At 40.7% G+C, this 10,069-nt stretch overlaps 1 long non-coding RNA gene across 2 annotated transcripts; it reads left to right on the top strand.

Moving 5' to 3' along the window:
* Positions 1–1,264: 1,264 nt before the first annotated feature.
* Positions 1,265–3,622, top strand: LOC143598402 (uncharacterized). 2 transcript variants are annotated; one of them, XR_013147106.1, is made up of 3 exons: positions 1,265–3,040; positions 3,119–3,454; positions 3,544–3,622. It is a non-coding gene; the product is annotated as an uncharacterized LOC143598402 (long non-coding RNA). The 2 variants fall into 2 exon arrangements; XR_013147105.1 differs by having other exon boundaries at positions 1,265–2,693; positions 2,814–3,040; positions 3,119–3,617.
* Positions 3,623–10,069: the final 6,447 nt, after the last annotated feature.

The raw sequence follows: 10,069 nt of genomic DNA, 5'->3' as shown, positions 1-10,069 counted from the left end.
GGTTATACAATTTGCATCGATAAAAAACCAGAAGAATGAAATAAGTGGTAAAATTGAAATTTAAAAGAAAACTGTTCAGAGCGGTCACAACGGGTGTTACTATTTGTAGCGGTCAATTGTGACGGTTTATACATTAGTATTAACCATGCAGAAAAAAATCACATTGAAACCTTGATAAAAAATACGTACAACACACAAAAAAGTTCTAAAAGAATGAAACCTTGAAGTAACTTTAACGACTAGTACGGTTGCACTTTGATGACTTATAAATTATCACGCACAACTCGGTTTTGAATAAAATTTACAAAAACATAGATACAAATTAGCACTTCGTAATAATATATTTGAAAATTTTTAAAAAATGGTATTTTAAAAAAATAGAAAAATTGTTATGAATGTGGTACTTGTCAAAATATGGTTGGGCATAAAAACCAATTGAAAAGTATAGGATTTAAATCATCATCATCATCATCATCATCATCATCATCGTACTCAGTATATTCCACCAATAGCAATGCTATGGTAGGGTCTGAGGAGGGTAAGATGTAGACAGCCTTACCTCTATCCCATAGGGATAGAGAGGCTGCTTCCGGTGAGACCCCCGGCTCGATAGTAGTTTTGCATCAAGCCTTGGACATAAGGCACATAGCACTCAATCATCGGGACACCGGCTGATCGGTGCATGTGCCCTTGTCTTTCGGCTATCAACGCCACCACATGATGCCTGATTAACCTTCCGCCACTTTTAACGTTATTTTCACGAGATTAGTAAAATAACGTCAAAATTAGTGCAATTTACTTTTGCCCACCCGAGGGTTCACACATATATACATTATATGCGCGCACAAATATTAAGTGTAATTAGAGTTAAGACTTACGAGGGCCATAATATAACTCATGATGAACATGTTCTACTTGTACTTATGCTCAAACAACTTGTACTAGTGAGGGGTACTGTTAAACTAAAATTATGCATGCTTTTATTCTTCATATTTTTTTTTTGAACAGTTTGGCTTACCGGCGATGCACACCCCCTAACACCTAAAGGACCCGGGTTCGAATCTCCTAGAGAGAGGGACCTTTCAACCTAAAATGATATTTTTTTTGCCTACGCAGAGACTCGAACCTAGGCCACCACCCGGGCGGGACCCTCGCAAGCGAGTTATCCCCCCACCTCCGACCAGCTGGGCTGGACCTCATCGGCTTTTATTCTTCATTATGCTTCTTTGAATTATCTATATAGCATAAATGTAAACTTTGGCGCCACAGTTCCAGTTAGCAATTAAATGCTAATGTGCGCCGCACCAATCATTTTAGTCCATCTGCTTCTTCTTACGCACACCACCGCGACACCGACAATCTTCCATGTCGCCATTTAATCCAGCCACGACCCACCTACAATTGAATTGAAGCTACATGTAGCCTCTGCTCAGCATCAATCCACGCTATAGATCTTGAATGAACCCTAAATCGATATCTGAAATTTATGGTCTTCTCCACAGGTATGGTCTTCTTCTTATTCCAGGCAACCCTAATTTGATCTTAAAGTTATTTTGGGTTGTCAATAGATTGATTATTGATAGACTTTTAGTCAGTTGCTTTCTAAGTAGGTAATTCCATCTATCAATTTCATGAATCAATCAGTTTCCTGATGAGTTTGAGATGTTTGCTTGTACCCTTTTGTGGTTTGTGTTGACAGTAATGTGAGACAATGGACGGGGAAGATGAGATAGAGGTTTGTGAATGCAATATATTATTATTAAGGTATGGTTTGACTTTAATCTATCAAATAAGGTTACTCCTTCAGTTTCACTCTAGGTGTTGAGATTTTTGTTATCATGAGTGTGCTTCCCAGGTAATGCGTCTTTTGTCAGACTTTTCACAGTTCAAAATAATCTTAAATAACTTTGTTAAATTCCCTAATCTGTGAATTTTGGTTTTTGCTTGGGAATTCTAAATGATGTGCTTTTTTTTTTTTGTGTAATTGATGCTTTGCTTTTGTATGCATGTTGAGTTTAAATTAGATAATACAATTGGGGTTACACCGAACGAGTTGTAACTTAATACGGATCAAAACAAGTAATATTTCTTATGCTGGTAAGAATGTGAACTTTTTATATGGGTCTAAATGGGAATTATATATACGGGTAAAAACAGTCATATCTTAATGCGGATAAAATGGTTAATTTTTTGTTCGTGCCAAAATCAGTGGGTTTTGTAGGCTTTGTTCTATATGTATAGAGTTAAAGGTGCATTAGTTGTAAGTATTTTAGTTTTAAAATGAACATCCAAAATACACCCTAAGATTAATGCGAAACCTGCATATCCGGGTATAATTGGTCAACAAAACTGAAACAAAGATGGCCTAATATGTGTCTCACCGCAATATATTAAATTTGTTGACCAATTATAGCCACATGTTCAAACCCACAATCACTTTTTGCTTGATGATGCTAGTAACTTTCTATATTAATAGAAACCGTGTTACTATAGTGACCACAAACGAGACTTCAGTTTTCTTTCACACCGCAATGACATCCACGACCAGGATATCTTGCATAGATATGGAAACCATGACCGGGCGCCATTGTTTCGTTGTTCATTTTATTTTTTATCCTTTTAAACAAATCTTGTGTGTGCAGGATGGCTTTGTATTATGGGATACTTATGGAATCTCATTGGGTCTGACTCAGGTGTGTTGAGAGTACTTTTTACTTATTTAATGAAAATTTTATTATATTATTAACATATTGTCATCTTATTTCAATCAATGGCTAAAGAAAGAGGGTAGGTACTTGATGTTGATGTTGAAGGCTTTAATATTGCTATGAATGAAGCTAAAGGATGATCAAGAAGCACCCAAATAAGGTTTTCATGAATCTGATTTGTTATATCCTTTTTGTGTCCATATAATATTACTAATGTAATATTATTGCAGTAAGCTACTGTTATAATTGTCATGGATGCGGATGCCACCTCAACATTGCATAAGAGAGGGGTGGCTACAACAAATGACAGTTTCAAGTTTATACAGGATAAGGTATGTAGACTAATATGTTATGTTCACTTATATATATCTGCTAGCTCTCACTAAATCTTGCGTTTTACGCAATTTCAGGACCATAAGAGTGTGATAAAAGCCGTCTACAGAGGCTCTGAGTATGTGTACTGTACTGATATTGGCGATGATGTTGTCATAGTTGTAGAAAGCACATGTTTTTATGCTGAGTAAGGTGGTTAGCTTAGTACTTGATTAATATGCTTACAAAATCATTGCGCACCATATTAGGTTTAAATTTGACATTATTTTGTTGTAGTTTAGATATCTAATACTGGTTTAATTGAAGGCAAATCTGGATCATTTGAAGACTCTGAACGTTCAAATTTATGGCGTTTTGGTAAAATTAGTGGCGATTCGACCCAAGTCCATGTGGGTAATGAAGTAATTTGTTAGGTAAGTTGATATATATGATTACAAATTATTTGTGCTGACCCGTTTGACCCCTCAGTTTTCTAGAATCTTATTTAGGTGAACTATGACAGGTGTAATGAAATTGCTCCAGATGACACATGTACGCATATGCTAAATATTGCTCTCGGATCAACTGATATAACAACTTAATGTCAAATTGCGTTTGACCTGTCTTATACTAGCAGATCATACAACAACAATAAGGTACAATTTAAGGTATATTATCAATATATATGAATTTGTCAATAACATTTTTGATGGTAGACCGCAATAATCTCTTATCTATTATTTCAGGTTAGACAAATATACCTACACATGAAACACACCTAACATACCTACAAATGAAACACACCTAACGTGGATAACATTTTTGGGATGTACACAAGCTACAATTGATCTCTTCTCCTGTAAGCTTTAAGGTACACATTCAAAATTGAGTATCTTCTGCTTTCTTATTGCATTTTATATTTATTAAATATGAGGAACAATGGAAAAGGGGGTTTAAAATCAAACTTTAAATGGATTATTTCCAACATTATTTGCTCTAGGATTAGTAAATCATTTTGACAAAGAAAATCGTGTACGGAGGATAGAGGACTAATCCTGATCTGATAAATCAAAAGTATATGCCTTTATACGTTTAAACTGGTTCATAATCGCAGGTTGTCATCTTTTTTGGTTGCATTTCCGTTTTCTTCAGATATCAACAACGAACTGAATGCAATATGGCTACGCTGATGGTCTGTAACTAGATGAAATAGTGAATGGTTTCACTTTTTGTAATCAAATAACTAATCATTTGTAGTACTAGGTAAATTGTTACTCACACCTTTTGTAATTTAGAATTGGTATGTAACTATGTAAAATAGTAAATTGCCGGTATCTTTTGTAATGCCAGATTTTTGTAAAGCAATTTGTAGGTGGCCATTGCAATTTGTACAACAGTTTTCCAGTTAAATCATAGAACTTGCCCGATACATAATAGGCTCGGCGCAACGCGCTGGGTAAAAAACTAGTTTACTATATTTTGATGTAACTAAGCGGGCTTCCATTGTTTATTAAAGAGAAGGCAGTATGTTCCCCGACCATAATGGTGACTAGTTCCCATTTGTTTATTGTGTTGTTCCATCCCTACATGACCTTAACATACCTCACTCCTTTAATGTGTTCTCACTTGCATCTTAGCACACAAAACTAGTTTCTAAGTAATAGAATTGTTTTACACATGTTTCAAGTGTTTTTACTACATTTTACTTTAGCGCACAAAACTAATTTCTAAGTAATAGAATTGTTTTACACATGTTTCAAGTGTTTTTACTACATTTTACTTTGGCAAGTACATATGAAAGAAAATTATATTTCAAACTTAAAAAAAGAAAATGATTGAAACGGGTCAAAACGGGTTGAAATTTCTCTGGTTTTATTTATGGAACGAGAAAAATGGAGGAAACTTTTTGGTATTTTTACTTTTTAAGTTTTTGATTTATATTTCGAGTTATAATTTTTTTATTATTTTTTTTGAATTTTTTGGTGAGGGGTTTTGAAATGGTAACTGCATCATATCGTAAAGAGAATGGAGAAACTTCTTGCTGTTATAACAAAAGCACGGATGGCGCCAATGAAGAAACACGGATCTATTCCCCTTGACGGGTGTGGGGAAGTGATTGGGCTAGCTGTCCCTTTAGAAGATGCTCTTATAACCGTCTGGACACGTGTCCTCACACGAAAGGCCCAGTCTATACGTTGCATGTGCATATAACAACTTGGACACGCGTCCTTATCTGATAGGGTGTTGTACACCCCTGGCCATGTGCACATTTATAACGGCCTTGCCAGGTGTCCTTCTCTGACTGGTTGAGGAATCATGTATTGCTCAAGAAAGCATCTTGGAAAGTCTTCTAGAAAGTAATTTAGTTACTGACAGCTGTCCCGGAGCATTACCTCATGGTCATTTACGCGGAAGGATATTCCTTCTTGCGGACGACCTTTGAGGGTGCCAGGATGCTTCCGCATGTGCCATGAGGGTATTTCTTCCTTGGATGATTTATGCGGATGGTTCATATGTCCCACGGGTGACTTGTGACGTACTCGCCTTTAAACATCCAATATTTCCGAAGGATCACGTGTATGCTTTCTTTGTTGGCTGAAATGTTGAGAGAATTTTGCTACAAAATCCTTCCAACTTTTAATCTGTCCGCATGGTAATTTTTCAAACCATTCTCGCGCCGCTCCAGTGAATGTCAATGCAAACATGTGACACCAATATGGAAGAGTCCAACCACTGACTCCTCCTACTGCTTCGAATCTCAACAAATGATCACTAGGATCCGTCATTCCACTATAAGTTCCAACCGATGTTGGAATTTTTGCGTTTATCGGGAATGGAGCCGTCGCGATGGCTGGAATGAACTTCGATTTTTCCGCGAAAGATTCCGGACGGTATATTTTAAGAAAATCATGTTCAGCACTACTATAGTATTCCGCATGGCGGATAACCGGTCGCGGGTAACTAGCCCATCCGTATGAAGGGAGACGGCTATCCCCGCTATAATAACTACCATCCGGGTGATAGGTTGAATCATATCCATCCAGTTCGTCCTTATAGGATGGTACCGCATATCTATGCGAGGATGATGACGTAACCTCCGAATCTCACCTAGGTTTTGCTCTGGTGGTTGACTATACTAAATGTGACTTCCCCGTATGGGTGGGGAAACTGATCTCCTAGGAGAGTCATCATATGTCAGGGCACGAGCGTGAAAACGATCGTTCCGTATCCTTCGTTCGTTCTCAGCTTTCGGATTATCTTGTTGGATACGGAGCCACTCATCCGGAGACAAAAGTGCCTCGGAATTCTCTTTTTGGGGTGAAGTCACCGGAATTATCTTCCAAGCCTAACTCTGAATGAGTTCGATTGGCATCTCTCATAATTCGTTCCAAGTCAGTAGTTGGTGTGACAAAATTTCCGGTGTCAACCGGGGTATCGGTTCTTGTGACAGGAGTCGAAGTTCGAGCAAACACAGACGTTGCTCCTTCACGTGTTTCAAGGTTGAGACCACGTGAAGGCTGTGCCTGGCTCTCCGTCGGCCCTTTAGGTAACTGATTCATATTTGTAAAGAGAACGGAGAAACTTCTTGTTGTTCTAACAAAAGCATGGATGGCGCCAATGAAGAAACAAGGATCTATTCCCCTTGACGGGTCATAGATCTAATGAGTACAGGGTAGGATACGGTTAATTGCCAATACGATATGAACTCAATTGCCCAAAGTCCAGTGACGAAGACCTGCAAAACAGACACCGTGAGCTCGTTACGGGAAGGACAAGAGGGGGGTCTTCCCGTAACCACCCTCCGGCGTGAGAATAAGTACAGTTCTGACGAAGATAATGCACTTAAGTAAATAGTGATAGTACAGTGGGAGTGAATGAATACCTCATGATGATTGAGAGGGTATTTATAGCCGAAGGGTGTGGGGAAAGTGATTGGGCCAGCTGTCCCTTTAGAAGATGCTCTTATAACCGTCTGGACACGTGTCCTCATACGATAGGCTCAGTCTATACGTTGCAAGTGCATGTATAAACAACCTGGACACGCGTCCTTATCTGATAGGGTGGTGTACACCCTGACCATGTGCACGGTTATAACGGCCTTGCCAGGTGTCCTTCTCTGACTGGTTGAGGAATCACGTATTGTTCAAGAAAGCATCTTGAAAAGTCTTCTAGAAGGCAATTAGTTACTGACAGCTGTCCCGGAGCATTACCTCGTGGTCCTTTACGTGGAAGGATATTCCTTCTCGCGGACGACCTTTGAGGGTGCCAGGATGCTTTCGCATGTGCCATGAGGGTATTTCTTCCTCGGAAGTTTTTATGCGGATGGTTCATATGTCCCGCGGGTGACTTGTGACGTACTCTTGGTTGACCCGCGGGTATTACTTAAGGGTATTTGGGTCTTTTTAGTACCCTACCTCTATAAGTCCCCCCAATTCAGTGTTTCTTCCGTGTGAAGTATTTTGTGCGGGTGAAATTCTGGACTTAATGTGTATTTGGGGATTTTCAATTTTGCAAGTTGTTGAGAAATATCTTTTGTTGCTGTGGATAATCATGAAAAAGGACAGGTTGACCACTCGCAGGCGCGTGTGCAGGTGACAGGACGTGTTTGACGGCTGTTACTGTACCCGACTATACAACTTTTTGCCTTTTTCGAATTTTCCGCGTGACGTGGAGATTATTCATTGGGGCATTTTTTCTCTCTCCACTTTTCGCATCCCATCACATTAATTGCGATGAGTATAAATAGAGGGAGTTAACTTCTTTTTGAAGTTTTATCGCCTTCGAATTCTGGATATTAACTTGCTTTTCTTCCCTGGAACTTTCAATCTTTCACTTAATCTTTCTTGAAATAACATCATTGTCATCAAGTGTTTATTGTAATGGCGACCGCTCAATCTGAAGTTGACGAGATAGAGATCCAATGGGACCAGGATGAGTATCAAAAACTCATTGAGACGTATGGTATCCCACCCGAATGGGGACCAGAGTTCCCATCTGCTGGTTCAATTGCCAGTTTTCCACCTCCTGGGAAGATGGCTTTATATGCTGATTACTTTGCTCCCGGGAACTTCCGTCTTCCTGTTACAAAGTTTTTCATGCGGGTGATTAAGGCGTTCGGGATTCACTTATCCCAACTTCACCCTCGTGCTGTTATGCGAATTCGTCACTTCGAGTTCGTGTGTATGGCACACGAGATAGTGCCCCGATTGAACCGGTTCTGTTGTTTTCTATAAGATGGCCAATCGGAATGGATGGTTTATTTGCCAGTCTTTGCCTGATAGAGTTATCGGTAATGTGACTGAGGAAATTTCTAAAAAACTGGAAGAATAAGTTCTTCTGGGTTTCTGAAGATGTGGTGCCAGAAACCATGGTCCATCGTGCTGTCAACGACGCTCTTCTTGACATTACCCCGGCTGCGCATGAGAAGCGTGATTGGTTCCACAAGCTGACTTCTTCACCTACTCCGATGCGGACACTTCCTGAGGAAGCCCTTGTATGGGCGGCCTTGAGTCGGCTGTGGCCGTCTCCATTTTTGGAGCCTGTTTTTATTGAGCTAGATGGTCGTAATTTTTACTACTCTGTTCTTTTTCCTTTCCGTTTTGAGATTCTATTATTGAGGTCTGCGTTTTCTTTCAGGTCTTGGATCGATGCTAAATGCCCTAGATGACGGCCAAGGGTTGCGTGGGAAGAAACATCCGCGACACAAAGGATACGCCTGTCCTTGAGAAGACTGCTAAATATTTTCTCTTCCCGGTTAAAGTGCGTGCTAAACCGGTTGTTTCGGAGGCTATCTTCGAATCAGGTGTGTATATCTTGAACCCTTCTCCTCTTAACGCGTTGACCTTCGACGGGACGATCGTCATTTTAAGTTACGATTCTGCCACCCTTGAGAAGGAAAGCTCGGATGACGCTTCTGAAATTTCATCCGTCTCACATTTGCTAGCAAAGCTTTACCGGAAGAGATCTTTCCATGTCTCCCAGGCGAGTGACGCAGGCACCAGTTCTGCGGACGCCGGGAAGGGGCCTAAGACGAAGAAGCGACGGACTCATGGTCCGAGGAAGCCGCTACCCAGTCTTGTGGAGCGTCTGGGAACGGTGAATGGTGAGCTTTTGCTTGTTAATTTTTATTGTTTTTTGAAACGAGATTTAACTATGATTTTCTTATGCAGATCCGGAAATTATTGAGGATAATGTGACTGAGAAGCTTCCAACACCAACGCCCACACCGATCGTTGAGAAACAACCAACTCCTCTTTCGGAGAAGGAAGTTGAAGACAACCCTGTTACCCCTCCAACTGAAACAAACGTGGAGGGGTCCAATGTTCAACCAGTGGTTTATGAGTCTCTGGACTATCTCTTCCAGGGTGGGGGAGCCACTGGTTCTCAAGATGATAATCCTGAAGTCACTGCAGAGGGCTTCAGGATTCATGAATCTCCTCCACGATCTCCTTCTCAATTTTATTCTTCTTCCTCGCCTTTTACGACGGGCGAAGTAGGTGGTTTTCTATTCGGACCATCTGTCCATGAGGCCGGAGGGGGTTCTTCACAAGGTGCTCCGCAACAATCATCTGCGGCTCCTGTCCGTCTCGAGACCTCAAGCTCCAAGTTTTTCGGGGATGCCGTTTTGGGGTCTGATTATGACTTGTTCGTCCCACATTGGGATATTGTGAACGGGTCTCGGGTTTCTCATCCCGAGACCTGCATGAGGTTTTATTAAACACTGCATGCCGCCTGCTGAAATGACGTACCAGCAGACTCGTTCCCGCCAAGAACTTCACACCGATTTATCTGTTTCTTTGACTAACAGCTTAGCTTGTTGTCAAGAAATCTTACGCGAGTGGCGTACGATGGGAGGGAAGCTGGGTTGAGGCAACTCGAGCCGTAGATGCTGCCAAGAAGGAGACTGAGGAGCATCGTTAAAGCGGCAAGTGCAGCTAGGTGGAAACAGATTGATGCCGAGGCTGCACTTAACCTGGAAAAAAGCCGGAGTGCTGCTGCTTCTCAACAGTGGAAAGAGGCCTGCGAGAGGTCTAATGCCACTCTTGAGG

This window comes from Bidens hawaiensis, unplaced genomic scaffold (genome assembly GCF_021521415.1).
Source record: "Bidens hawaiensis isolate Kalapana, Puna unplaced genomic scaffold, B.hawaiensis_p1.1 tig00050081_1, whole genome shotgun sequence".
In the NCBI taxonomy this organism is placed as follows: Eukaryota; Viridiplantae; Streptophyta; class Magnoliopsida; order Asterales; family Asteraceae; genus Bidens; species Bidens hawaiensis.
This window is presented reverse-complemented; position numbering and strand designations above follow the sequence as displayed.